The sequence below is a fragment of the Echinops telfairi genome, unplaced genomic scaffold, assembly GCF_000313985.2.
Source record: "Echinops telfairi isolate 266 unplaced genomic scaffold, ASM31398v2 ScPeMD7_3533;HRSCAF=4204_0, whole genome shotgun sequence".
Taxonomy (NCBI): Eukaryota; Metazoa; Chordata; class Mammalia; order Afrosoricida; family Tenrecidae; genus Echinops; species Echinops telfairi.
The window spans coordinates 22,168,357-22,182,885 of record NW_022107431.1 but is presented as its reverse complement, the minus strand read 5'-3'; positions in this window follow the sequence as shown (position 1 = coordinate 22,182,885).

Genomic DNA, 14,529 nt, shown 5'->3' with positions numbered 1-14,529 from the left:
TGGCTCTGGTGAATCATTTTATTTTTTCTTTAGCTTCAACCTGAACTTATTGTTGTTGCTGTTTGGGTGTCATTGAGTCAGTTTCTACCCATAGCGACCTTCAGCACAGTAGAATGCAATACTCCCTGGTCCTGCATCACCCTCACAATGGTTCCTATGCTTGAGCCCATTGCTGCTTCCATAGTGTCATCCATCTCCTGGAAGGCCTTTCTCTTTTCTACTGGCCCTCTATCAAATAGGATGTCTTTCTCTAGGAACTGGTAACATGCACTTACATGTGAGAAATTGATGGGCTATTCCCTGACCTCATTTTTGGCTGACGATGTTGAGCATCTCCATCATCTCTTCCCACAGACATGGTCAGTTGGATCCTGTGCCTTCCATCGGGGATGGGCTTGTTCTGTTGTGCATAACATCACCGCGAGTCGAAACAGACAACAGCATTGCTCTAACACCATTGCTCCTTCTTGCCACTTTTATCCTAAAGAGCAGTCATCTTTGACTTCTCTCCTTAGCCCACTACTTCCAATTGTTTTTTATATCCTTATTATTCTCCCATCAAACTGCTTTTTACCCCTAGCTCCATATTCATCCTCTCCCCGGCAGCACCCCAACCCCCTGCCATCCATTGGTTCAGCCCTATTAAATTAATGTAGAGATGTGGAGACAATGTTTTAATTGGTGTTCTGTGAAGATTTTCTTTTCTGATTTACTTCTAACCCCTTATACACTGCTGTTAATGAACTCTAGTGGCACAAATAGTAAAGCACTCAGTTACTAACCTAAAAATGGAAAGTTTGCTATCACCAAGCAGTTCCACATAATTCATAATTCCACCTAATGGTTACAGCCAATAGAATCTTATGTATGCAGTAGTTCTACTCTTAGAGTGTCATTCTGGATCTGAATCTACCTCATGGCTTCCAACATAGCACTACTTTCAATAGTTTTCCTAACATTTCACAGGTAAAAGCACTCTAATTTTGGGAAAAAAAAAAGGGGGCGGGGAATAGATAAAAAAGGACACACACACACACACACACACACACACACAGATTGAACAATAGAACCAGCTTCAGCTTACTGTTTCTCCAGCTTTGTGTATCAACCAAATCTTAGCACTCTGTTGACCATTCATCCACTTTCGACCTGTGCATCCTTTTCCATTGTCTCTCTCTGTCCTCTACTGCCTTTCACCATATTCCTAATTTCTTCCATCTTTAATGACCTTCCTTTCCACAAAGCTGTCATTGACTTTTCAAGTTGGAAACAACTTTATCACCTCCTCTGTGCTCCCATTTAGTTTTATGTTCACTTTTGCCTTTGCCTTCTGGTTATGTCTTTTTATTCTCATTATTATAAGTTATTTAAGATTTTACTGATCTTTGCAACCATGCAAGTCATTTTAATAAAGTGAAGTGAATAAATCAAAAGAGCGCTAAGCCATAACAACCTGGAGTTAACGTTTTACTCTGTAGTTTTAAGATTTGCCATTCTATTTCCTTCCGTATTTGTAATTTCTGAACAGTATGGCTCAGAATACCCCCACCCAAAGTTAGTCAGTTGTGTAAATCGACTTATCTCTTGCTCCCTTCAGGATAGAAGCTCATGCGACTTAAGAAGGCATGCTGGCTGCGCACAGCATAAACTGCCTCCTGCTATGAATAAAATCATGCTCATACACTGAACAACATGCATGAAGAAAACAGTGGCAAAATTCCAGACCATCCTTTTATTGAAGGTTTAGCTTCCTTAATAGTGAATATGTTTCCATACAATAAAGCATGTGTGTGTCAAATGATGCTAATTTCCCTTCCCTTAAAAGTCCCATAATGACTTCGCAACAGTTAAATAATTCTTTGAGCGTTTTCAGCTCTTGTACATTTTTATTGTATAATCTTGTTAGTTGACATTGATTTAAGATATCTTTTAAAATATTTTTCCCTTCTTGGTATGGTATGTGTTCACTAGGCATTTTTTAGTTTAAAAAGTTATTTTAGTAGTGTTTTATTAATAATTGAATTATAAGATATAGCTTAATATTATTATAGACAACTTTCAGTATAAATTACATGGATTTTGACATGTTCTCAACTGAAAATTATGTAGGTTATTTAATTTGTTGAGAATGGGTGTATATGAAAGACAGACTATGTAGGCAAAATATATTTTATTGCATAGGGTTTGGTAATCAAATATGTAATGAGATAGATTTAAATTTATGGATTTTTTACTCTAGGATCAGATAGCATTGCTATCATGAACTGATGTTTGGAATATCCTTAATTTGTCTATTAAAATCTGGTTTTTTATTGCTTTTGATCTCTTAAGTGGTGTTACTGATATAAAATTGACATACAGCACATTATACTTATTTAAAGGGTGCATTGTATCGATTTTAAAATGCACTTACAAATATAAAACCATCACCACAAGATGAGGAGAAGATACACCAATGTTCCAGTGCCCTTGGTCATTCCTCTTTCCAAACATTCTGTGTTCTAGATTTAGGCAGGTACCAGTTTTCTGTATTCTGTTACTATAGAGTGGTTTTCATTTTCTAGCTTTCCATATAAATGAAATCAGTCATAAGGTGTGTACACCTTTCTTCTGGCTTTGTGCTCTCTTCATGTAAGTATTTGGATATCCATGATATTGCCAGTATCAGTAATTCTCTGTCACCGAGTTGTCTATTGGATGGATATATCATAATGTGTCCACCCATTTTCCTGTTGGTAGGCACAGTAGAGTGATTTCCAGTTTTGAGCTTCTGAAACAGGACTGTTTTGCACATTCATATATCTGTTTTTATATGAACATTCCTTCTCCTTCCCTTGAGGAAAATAGGAGTGAAATGACCGAATCATGTGGTTGGTGAATGTTTGATGCTTAAAGGAACTGCTGAGCCATCTTCCCAAATGCTGCGCTACTTTACATTCTATCAATCGTATATCCTAATGTGTCGTTCCATTGTCTTATCAAGACATTTTAATTTTATTTTTCACTTTCTAATGACTATTGATACTGAGTATATTTCCATGTGTTTGTTTTTTTACCTCTTTCGTCACATAAAACAAATCATCAGAAATGCAACAACTTAAAGCAAGTTTTATTACTTCACACTTCAGAAGGGCAGAACTCTCCATGAGCTTGCCTAGGTGATGTTCAACCATTTCAGGAGGTAGCATATGAGCCAGAACCAAATGATCCTGAAGGAATAAATTCAAGATGCATTGAAAGCATTAGCTAAAAATAAGGCTCCAAGAATTGATGGAATGCAATTGAAATGTTTCAACCAATATTTCAATGGAAGCAATTGTGGATGTCAGAAAGACTGCTACCTGGCCAACCTACTGGAAGAGATGCGTATTTCAAAGAAAAGTGACCCAACAGAATGTTCATATTATAGAGCAATATCACTAATATCACATGGAAGTAAAATTTTGTGGAAGATAATCCAACAATGGTTGTAGCAGTACATTGACAGGGAGCTGCCAGAGCTTCAGGGCATGGAATTACAGGGAAGTAGCATATTTCTTGTTATACAAGACACTGTGGAAGGAGTTATACCTATTTTATTTAAAAGCTAGGAGCTTGTGAATCACTCTAGCTATTTGTTCTCAGTTGGGACCTATTCAGACCTTATGCCATTTAGAGGGCAAATTCAGCTTATTTTCCAAAATAGAATTTTAAACTTAGAATATTATGGTTATGTGCCATGTTCGGGCTCATAGCAACTTAATATACAATGGACCCAATTACTACCCAGTCCTGTGTTGTGCTCACAGCCATTTTTGTTTGTATTCTTTGCTACCCTCATTGTGTCCAGCCCATCTTGTTGGGGATTTTCCTCTTTTTGGCTGACCTTCTACTTTACCAAACATGATGTCCAAAACATGTGGAATGAAGAGCCATCATCATGTCTACGGAATATTCTGAATCTTCTTCTTCCAAGACTAATTGTTCGTTTTTCTCAAAGTTCATGGTCTATTTAATATTCTCCACTGAGACAAATGCATTAGGTCTTGGGTCTCCCTTATTCATTGTCCAACTTTCCATGTGTATATGGCGACTGAAAATACCATGTATTGGGTCAGGCACAGCTTAGTTTTCCAAGTGACATCTTTGCTATTTAACACTTTAGAGAGAGATTTTGTAGCATCTTTGCCCAGGTGCTGATTACTTGACCAGCTGTTTTTTGAGTATTAAATGCTACTTCCTAAATCCATTTCCTAATACCTAGCAAAGGTTTACATTTTTTCAGCCCCCAAATCATCACTGTAGTTTATTTTTCTGTAATCAATCCACTGTTATTTTGTAATGGGTTTTCATCTTATGTGTGTGTGTGTACATCCATTCCTTATCTAGCAACATGGCTAGATTCCAAAGTCTAGGTTGTTATATGAAGATTGGTGTTATTGGAAAATGGAGGATTACCATATCAGATCACTAAATTAAGATGATTTCATCATTGCATAACTGGCAGATTATACCATTACATAACTTCCAGGCTGCATCATAGCATTATTTAACTGGAAAAAAAATCACTTCATTACATACCTGCCAAATCATTGAAGAACTTGGTTCAGCCCGTAATTGTCACAGGAAAAATTACTGTCACCTTATTGTCTGTTTTAGCTGTCTGTTTCTTCCAGACATATATTATTAATACACAAAATAGTCTGACAGATTTTTATGATTGTCATCAATGGGAAATGTTGAACAAATGTAGGATAGAAGGAGGTGTGTGTATGAACAGATGTATAACATATAATATGTATTAAATATATGCATGTAAGTATATAAAAAGCCCTGGTGGCATAGTGGTTACATGTTGGGATGCTAACTGCAAAGTCAGCATTTTGAAACCACCAGTCAGTCTTTGGGAGAAAGATGAGGATTTGTACACATGTACAGAGTTACAGTCCAGGAAACCAATATGAGGCAGTTCTATCCTGCCCTTTCGAGTTGCTAAGGCTCAGAATTAACCTGATGGCAGTGAGGCTTTAAAATTTTTTTTCTGAATACATATGACATATGATTCAGGCTTCCTATTACCATCTTACTCTCTTAACATGTTTATATATTGCGAATGCATGATACACCATTCTTCTGTCCCTACGCTTTTAAAAGTACTTTGTTAGACTTTTCTGTTGTACATGCTGCTTTATGCTTCTTCCCTTTACTATAAGAGCATCTTCACTTTTTATCTTTATTCTGGAAATCAATCTCTTGTCTGGCTATTTTAGATCCTCTAAACTACCTAATTTGTTCACTCACACATATTGTTGTGTTTTGTTTATTTTTTACATATCCCCTATTAGGCATTTAATTTTTATTTATATTTAAAAGACCCCAACTTTCTACAAATTTATTTTGCATACAAATATCTAGCTTTTCTTAAAAGTATCAATGACACCCACCCCATTCCCTTATTTAGCACCCCCACCAATATATTTAGTATTGAGGAGGGAAGATTTAGTCATGCAGTTATAAATACTTTTAAAGTATTTATAAAATATTTATAAAATATAATGAGAAACAATAAAGTCATCTTTGTGAAAAAAGTAACTGCTTTTTCAAAGCCGCAGTTTTGTTTGCGTGATGGTATTTTTTTAAACTTGACAGTATTTTCCAATATTACCTTTTTAAAAATAATCAAAAGTCTTTTTGCATTTACGTTTTTTCCCAGAAGTGATGAGACCATAGATGTGCTTTGAGTATTTTGAAATTGCCAATTATGCTAGTGTCCTAGGTGCATTTGCCCATCAACTTCAAAGGCATATTTGAAAATCAACCTTAGTACACAATCATTTGAAATCTACAGTATATTTGACCTTGGGCTGGATCAACTTGAGCATAGTGTACGTTTGTGCTTGGCATTGTAGGTGAGCTATTGGGCTTATGAAGATACTTCTAATGACAGTCTGTTTAAGTGGTCTTCAATGTAGATGGCAACTAATTTGACATGCTACAAGGAACAAAGGCCAATTAGTGATAAAACTTAACAGCCTTAGGAAAGAGCTAGAACATTCAACTATGATGACAGAATGAAAATCAAAGCAAAACAATCCAGTAGAGTCCTTATTCTTTTTTAAAATTACATCATCCTTTTTCAAGAAAATAACTTTTGAGACTTTGGAGCTCTCTGAATTAATTATATCATAGCTTTGAAGGTTATAAAATCCATATTTTGTATCTGTAAGCTTTCACTTTCACTAATAATAAAGTCGAAGTACTATGTTGCACTATTTTTCTTATTTCTAACATTATGAAAGTTAAATCTTTTAAAAACTATTCTACTCATAGGAGCCCTGGTGGTGTAGTGGTTCCGTGTTGAGCTGCTTAACCACAAGGTCAGCAGTTCTAAACCACCAGGTGCTCTTCAGGACAAAGTTGTTGCTTTCTATTCCCATAAAGGGTGGAAGTGTCTTGGAAGCCCAGGGGGCAATTCTATCCTGACCTACAGGGGTCATGTTGAGTCAGAAATGAGAGATGGTTTTCTTGCTTCCTGCTTCCTGCTTCTATTTTCTCACATATATCTGAGGATACTTCTTTGCAATGAATATATTTTCATCCTTTCTTTCCAAGAAAGATGGTAGGCTAAGATAATTTAAAAAATAACTCATATCACAAACTCAAACTCACTCCCAGTAAGGTAATCCTAATGCATAGGGACCTGATAGCCAGAGTAGAACTGCCCTTCTGTGTTTCTGGGAATGCAACTCTTTAAGGGAGTAGAAAGCCTCATCTTTTTCCTTTAGAAAGGTTTGTGGATTTGAATTGCTGATCCTGCCGTTCGTAGCATAACCCACCCATGGTACCAGACCTCCATATTATGCTTGGACATACCTAAATAAATAAAAATGCTCTGGATCCAGAAATTAGGGCCCTTAAGAATGTAGTGCCAGAACGCTTAACTGAAGCTGCTGCTTAACGCTCTAATTAAACTGGACCGTTTGCCTCAGCATAGAGAGGGCGGCGTTTGGTGGTCAAATGAAGAAAGGCGTCACACCTTGACGCCAGGGGTTTAATTCTCATTAAAAAGTTGAATGAGAAAATCCACTCAAGCGCTGGGGGATTTTAAGAAATTTAATTTCTCACTTCCTGGGTTTAGGATGAAATAAACAAACAAACGACAGCAGAAATTCCCTTGGGAAATGGAAATCTGCTGGCTGAGACATTCAAGGGTTTGAGAGATGATTTTTTACAGTACCCAAGGTCTAGCTAAAGTGGTGGTGTGGGTTAGGCATTGCGCTGCTAATCATAAGATCAGGCTGTCTGCTGCTGTGAAGATTGACAGTTTTGGAAATCCTGTATAGGGTAATTATGAGTTGGAATCAACTTGATAAGTTGATGACAGTGTTTATGCTTTTTTGAGGGTTGGTGAGGGGACGCTTTCTAAAAAGTCTAGACGAACAGCCCTGGTCTAAGCTACTAAATGCAAGGTAAATGCAGGATTCAAACCCACCAGATGCTTCACAGGAGAATTATGATATTGTCCCTCCCTTTAAAGACACATGGTCTTGGAAACTCAAAGGAGCCATTCTACTCTGTCTTCTATAGGGTTGGTCTTAGTTGGGTTGACTAAGTGGGAGTCATGGTTTTTGTTTTGTTTCTTAAGGTGAAGGATGACATGGACTTGAATATGTCTCACTTTAACTTAGAGATAATCTCAAAAACAGATTTGATGCATTGAATACTAATGATCAAAGACTAGATGGGTCCTGGGATGATAGCAAGAAGAACATCACACATGAAGAAAGCCAAGAGTTATTAATACGACAGCAAAGAAAGAGGAGAACAAAATTGATGTCAGATAAGACTAACATTTGCTCTTGAACATAGCTAAAATAAATGGAACAAATGATGAAGTAAAAGAGTTGAGCAGAAAATTTCAGAAGGCAGCTTACGATGACAAAGTAAAGCATTATAATGAAATATACAAGACCTGGAATTTAAAAAAGCAAAAAGGAATAATGCATTCAGCATTTACCAAACTGAAATAACTGAAGAAAAAAAAGCCTTGAGATACAAAGCTTCTGTGACTATAGACAAAATATTGAAATACACAGGAAACATCAAAAGACAGAAGAAAGACACAGGGGGAGAATCAACAAACAGCTTTACCAGGGGGAGAATCAACAAACATACAACCATTTCAAGATGTAGCATATGATCATGTACTAAATGCATTGAGAACACTCTAAGCTGCACTGAAAGTATTAGTGGAAAATAAGGCTTCAGGAATTGACAGAATAACAATTGAAATGCTTCAATAACTGCAATTTCTCAGTCTACGCTACCAAATTTGGAAGATAGTTACCTGGCTAACCCACTGAAAGAGATTCATATTTGTATTCATACCAAATAAATATTACCCAACAGAATACAGAAATTATTGAACAAGATCATTAATATCACAGGCAAGTAACATTTTGCTAATATAATTTAAAAAATGGATGCAATCGTACATAGACAGGGAAATGCCAGAAATTCGAGCTTTATTCTGAAACAGTGTGGAATGAGAGGTATTGTTACTTATAGCCGATGTGTTTGGACTGAAAGCAAACAATACCAAAAATATGTTTACTTGTATTTTATAGACTACATGAACACGTTTAGCTGTTTGCATCTTTTAAAAAACTATTGATAATATTGAAAATAATGGACGTTCTCGAACTCTGCATTGTGCTTATGGAAAATCTGTACATAGACCAAGAGGAGGGTTTTTTTTTTTTAAACAGAACCAGGGGATACTGCCCGGTTTAAAACCAGGAAATGTGTGTGTCAGGGCTTTATGATTTCACCATACTTATTTAATCTGTATGCTGAGCAAATAATCTGAGCTGCTGTGCTATGCAGTAAGGAACAAGGAATCAGACTTTGAGGAAGACATCTGGTGATGTGTTCATGACACAATTTTGCTCACTGGAAGCCAAGAGAGTTTGGAACACTCACTGATGGAGATCAAGGACTAGGTGCTGTAAGTTGAAGCTGACTAGATGGCACCTAACACCAATCACAGCAACCGTGTGACAGAGTGGTCTGTCATTGGCAACTAACCTAAAGATTGGTGGTTCATATCTACCCAGTGGTACCATGGAAGAAAGGGCTGGAGATTTACTTCCACAAAAGTAACATAGAGCATTTCTACTCTGTAAGTCACAGTCAGAATTTGTAGAATGGCAAGCAATTTGATTTAGGTTTGGGAATTACTTTGGGTTCACATGGATAATCTCATCTCAAAGTTCTTAATTTTACTTTAGTTAAACGAATGGAGTGCCTTCGTCTTGTAACGTCATTACAAATTCCAGGTATTATGATGAGGGTATATGTGGGGTTATGATGTTGTTAGGTATCCACAAGTCACTTCTAACTCGTAATGACCCTAAGTACAGCACAACCAAATACCACCCAGTCCCATGCCATCCTCACAATTGTTGTGTTTGACCCCAGTGTTACAGCCACAGCGTCAATACATTTCATCAGGGACCTTCCTTGTCTTCGCTGCCCCTTTACCAAGCACGCTGTCTTTCCCTAGGGTCTGGTCTCCCCACTTGTCCACAGTACTTGAGACGAATCCTCACCACCTCTTCCTCCAAGGTGCATTCTGGCTGCACTTCTTCCAAAACAGACTTGTTTGTTCTTCTGACAGTCCAGGGTATTTTCCGTCTGCTTCACCAGCACTATCGTTCAAATGAGTCCGTTCTTCTTACCTTATTCAGTGCCCAGTTTTCCCAGGCAAATGAGACAATTGAAAATGCCACGGCTTGGGTCAGGCCTCCTAAGTCCTCAAAATGACCCTTTTGCTCTTCAATATTTTAAAGAGGGCTGTACAGCAGATTTGCTCAATGTAATCTGTTGTTTGATTTCTCGACTACTACTTTCATGAGCATTGACTGTGGAACCAAGTAAAATTAAACTTTGACAATTTCAGTATTTTCTCCCTTTATTGTGATATTACCTGATGGTCCAGGTGTGAGGATTTTGGTTTTCAGTGCATTGAGTTGCAATTCATACTGAAGGTGACAGTCCTTGGTGTTAATCAGCAAATGTTTCACGTCTTCCTCACCTTCGACATGTCATGTTTTGTCAGTTGCACAAAGCAGGTTATTAATAACCCTTCCTCTAGTCCTAATGGTGCGTTCTTCTCCCCACACTCCAGTTTCTCAGTTTATTTGCTCAACATAGAGGTTGAATAAGTGTGGGGAAAGAATATCGTCTGATGCCCACTTTTCCTGCTTTTAAACCACTCAGTATTCTTGTTCTATTGGACCCACTGCTTCTTGGTGTATAGACAGATTCCTCATGAACACAATTCCTTGTCCTGGAATACTATCCATATTTTGTTGGGATCCATGCAGTCAAGTGCCTTTGCATAGTCAAGGAAACACTAATAAACAACTTTCTGGTATTCTGTGTTTTCAGTTGAGATCGATTTGATGTCAGTAATAATGTCCCTTATTCCACATCCTCTTTTGAATCTGGCTTGAATTTCTAGAGGCTCTCTGTTGATGTACTGCTATAACTTTTGTTAAATGATCATCAGCAAAACTTACTTTGATGCGATATGAATGATATAATTCAATAATTTCCACATTTTGTTTGGATCACTTTTCTTTGGAATAGGTAAAAATATGGATCTCTTCCAATCAAATTGACTAGGTAGCTGTTTTCCAGATTTCTTGGCACAGGCAAACGAGTGCTTCTCATGCTCCATCAGCTTGTTGGAACATTGCAATTGGGATTCCATCCATTGCTGGACCCTTGTTTTTGGTTAATGCCGTCAGTGCAGCTGGGACTTCTTCCTCCAGGACCATGGGTTCATGCTCCGATGTTACCTCTTGAAACAGTCAAATGCTGACTAGTTCTCTTTGGTATAGTGACTCTGTATTCTTCCCATCTTCTTTGGATTGTTTCCGCATCATTTAATGTTTTGCCCATAGAATCTTTCAATATTGAGGTTTGGATTTTTCTCAGTATTTTCAGCTTGAGATATGCTGAGTGTGTTCTTCCTTTTGGGTTTTCTAACTCCAGGTTTTTGTATAGTTTATTATAGTACTTTACTTGGTCTTCTCTAGCTGCCCTTTGAAATGTTCTCTTCAGCTCTGTTACTTCATCCTTTCTTCCACTCACTGTAACTGCTCTAAGATCAAGAGCAAGTTTCAGAGTCTAGTCTGGTATCCGATTTGAGCTTTACCTTCTTTCCTGTTATTTAAGTGAATCTCCTGCCCCCCCCCACCCCGCTCCCCCCCCCTCGCCTTCATGTATGACGTTCTTGATGTCATTCCCCAGCTCATCCAGACTTTTGTCATTGGTGTTCATTGTGTCAAATCTGTTCTTGACATAGTCTCAAAATTCATATAGCACATATTTAATGTCTCTTTTTGGGTGCTCATAGATTTGTTTTTATTTTCTTCAACTTTACCCTGATCTTTCATATAAGCAATTGATGGTCTGCTCCACAGTTAGCCTCTGTCACCTCTTTTTTTATGCTGATATTCAGCTTCTCCATCATTTGCTCTGATGGGTGTAGTTAACTTGATTTCTGTGTATTCCTTCTGGTGAACATGTATGTGCAGTCACCCTTTACGTTACTGCAAAAAGGTATTAGCAATGAAGAAGTCATTGGCCTTGAAAAATTCTATCATGCAATTGGCAGCTTTGTTTCTGTCACCAAGACCATATTTTTCACCTACTTCTTCTTCCTCTTCGTTTCCAACTTTTGTTTTCAAAGCAGCCAATAATCATCAATTTCTCTTGACTGAATGTTGATCAACTTCAGACTGAAGAATTTGGTAGAATTCTTCAATATCTTCACCAGTAGCTTTAGTGGCTAGTGCATAAGTTTGAAAAATAGTTGATTAACTGGGTTTCCTTGTATGTTTAGATATTATCCTATTACAGACAGCACTGTATTTCAAGATAGATCCAGATATGCACCTTTTCACCATAAATTTTACACCATTCCTCTTGAATTTGCCATTCCTGGCATAGTCAGCCGTCTGGTTGTCTGAATCGGAATGGACAATGCCAGTCCGTTTTAGTTCACTAATGTCCGGGTATAGATTTTTATGCATTCAATTTCATTTTAACTCCTAATTTCCCTACTGTATACATTCCACATTCCAATTATTAATAGACATTCACAGCCATTTCTTCTCATTTTGTGTCATATCCCATCAGCAAATGAACACCCTGAAGGGTTTGCTCCATCCATGCTCTTATGGTACTCTATTTTGTTCAGGAAGCTCTTCCTCGGTGGTAATTTGAGTGTCTTCCAACCAGAGGGGCTCATTTGCTGGCACTATATCTGACAATGTTCTGTTGCCATTCATTCTTAAGGTTTTCAATACATGGGGCAGTGTTACCCTCCTAGTCATAGTGTTTTCTTTCATTACTCACTCTGAAGTATACAGCTTATTTCTTCTTCATAGTCTATATTTAGTCTGGAAACTCCACTAAAATCTGCTCACTTTGGGTGACCATGCTGGTGTGTGAAATGCCGGTGACATGGCTTCCAGCAGCACAGCAACATGCAAGCCACTGCAGTACAACAAACTGAGGGACAACTTGTGGATGGGTTATTTTTATTAAATGCCATCTAAAAGTGCTGATTTTAAAACTCTAAGTCAATTTTTTTTTTCACTCTATAGGCAATACAGGAGTCCTGGTGGCATAGTGGTATGTGTGGGGTCAGCAGTTCAAAATCAACAGCTTATCTTCAAGAGAAAGATGGAGCTTTCTACACCTGTTAACAGTTGAAGTCTGAGAAACTCCCAGAGGCAGTTCTACCTTGTCCTGTAGGGTGACTATGAGTTGGTGTCAAGTCCATGGCACTGAGTTTGATTTTGGTTGTCTAGGTAATAGAGAAGCCTCTTTGTAATTACAAGTATCACCATGACTTTCTGATAGGCATCCCAAGCACAGCCCATTCAAAAGGCTATTGCTGAATAGGGAGACACATGGAAACAATGAATCCCCCTGACTAATGGACCATACAAACATCAGTTTCCACAAACCTGCGACCAGAAGAAGTAAATGGTCCGTCGACTGCCACTACCAACTCCTTTGAAGGAATCACAGTAGAAAGTCTGGGATAGAGTGGGAGAAAATGTGGAACACACTCCAAAGTCATCGACCAGTCGTACTGGTCTGAGTGAGATTGGCAGGACCCCAGGCTTTGGGCTCTAAGTCATCCTTTAGGTTTGGAACTGCACTCAGCCCATCTTAGTAAATCAGCCATTTGTTTCATTTGTGACAGTGTCGTTGGGCCATTTGTATTCTGGCTTGATTTTGTATGACTATTTTTTTTGTGTATGAAACCCATATTCAGTTAACCTAAAGAGACAACAAGTGGATTAATAAATTCAAAGGGACAGGATGCGGCAGCTGGGAGGACATGGGTCACTAACAACAACGGGCACAAGGAAGAAGAAATGTTTTGGAATTGATTGTGGTGATGGTTGCACAACTTTTTGAATGTGATTGAACTGTTGAACTGTATGACATGTGACTTGTATGTCAGTGGACATCTTAGAAATAAAAAATACTAATTAAAAATACGGTGGGGGCAGAGGTGTAGGAAAGAACAGGACACACTGTGAGAATGTGGAAGCAGAGTGACAGTACATTGAGGGTACCGAGATGGATGAGTTGAAACAAAACGTGTATAAATTGTTGAATGTAAAAAAATGAAAGATCTGTTTTCTTAACATTTTTCACCACCTGTTGTTAGGGTATCTAGTCATATAGACGCTATGTACACCAGAATGAAATAGTGCCTGGTCTTTGACCATCTTCACAAGCTCTTGGTCCTGTTGCTGCTGCCCCTGCACCCGTCCATCTCATGGAGGGCTTTCCTCTATTCACTGACTCCTGACCAAGCACAATGTCCTCTCTCGGGATTGGTCCCTCTGGAGATCATAGCCAAAGTGATGTGAATTCTTGCCATCCTCATTTCTGAGGAATATTCTAGATAAACTTCTTTCAAGACAGATTTGCCTATTTGTTTCTGCCAGTCCACGAAGTGTTCGTCATTCTTCACCAACACCATACATCAGATGTACCGATTCCTTTTTGGTCTTTTTATTCCTTCCCCAGCTTTCACTGCCTCTTGAGGCATTTGGGCCCGGGCTTGCATCAGGCACACGTAGTCTTCCAGTGACGGCTTTGTTCTTTCACACGCCATAGAAGTTTGTGCTGCAGATTTAATGGGTTGTTTTTTCACAGTTACTTCCTTGAGTGTTGATTGAGAATCGAAGTAAAATGAAATCCTCATCAACGCCAGCCCTTTCTCCAGTTATCACTGCAGTGTGTATTGGTCCAATTTTGAGAGGCTTTTTGTTTGTTTTTATTTATGTTGAGACATAATTCATACTGAAGATTGTATATTTTGATCTTCGTCCGTGAGTGCTTCAAGACCCCCTGACTTTCAGAAAGTAAGGTGGAGTTATCTGCACATCAAAAGCTGTTAATGAAGCTTCCCATTCTTCACAGTGTTGTCCAAACCGTGTCATGATCCAT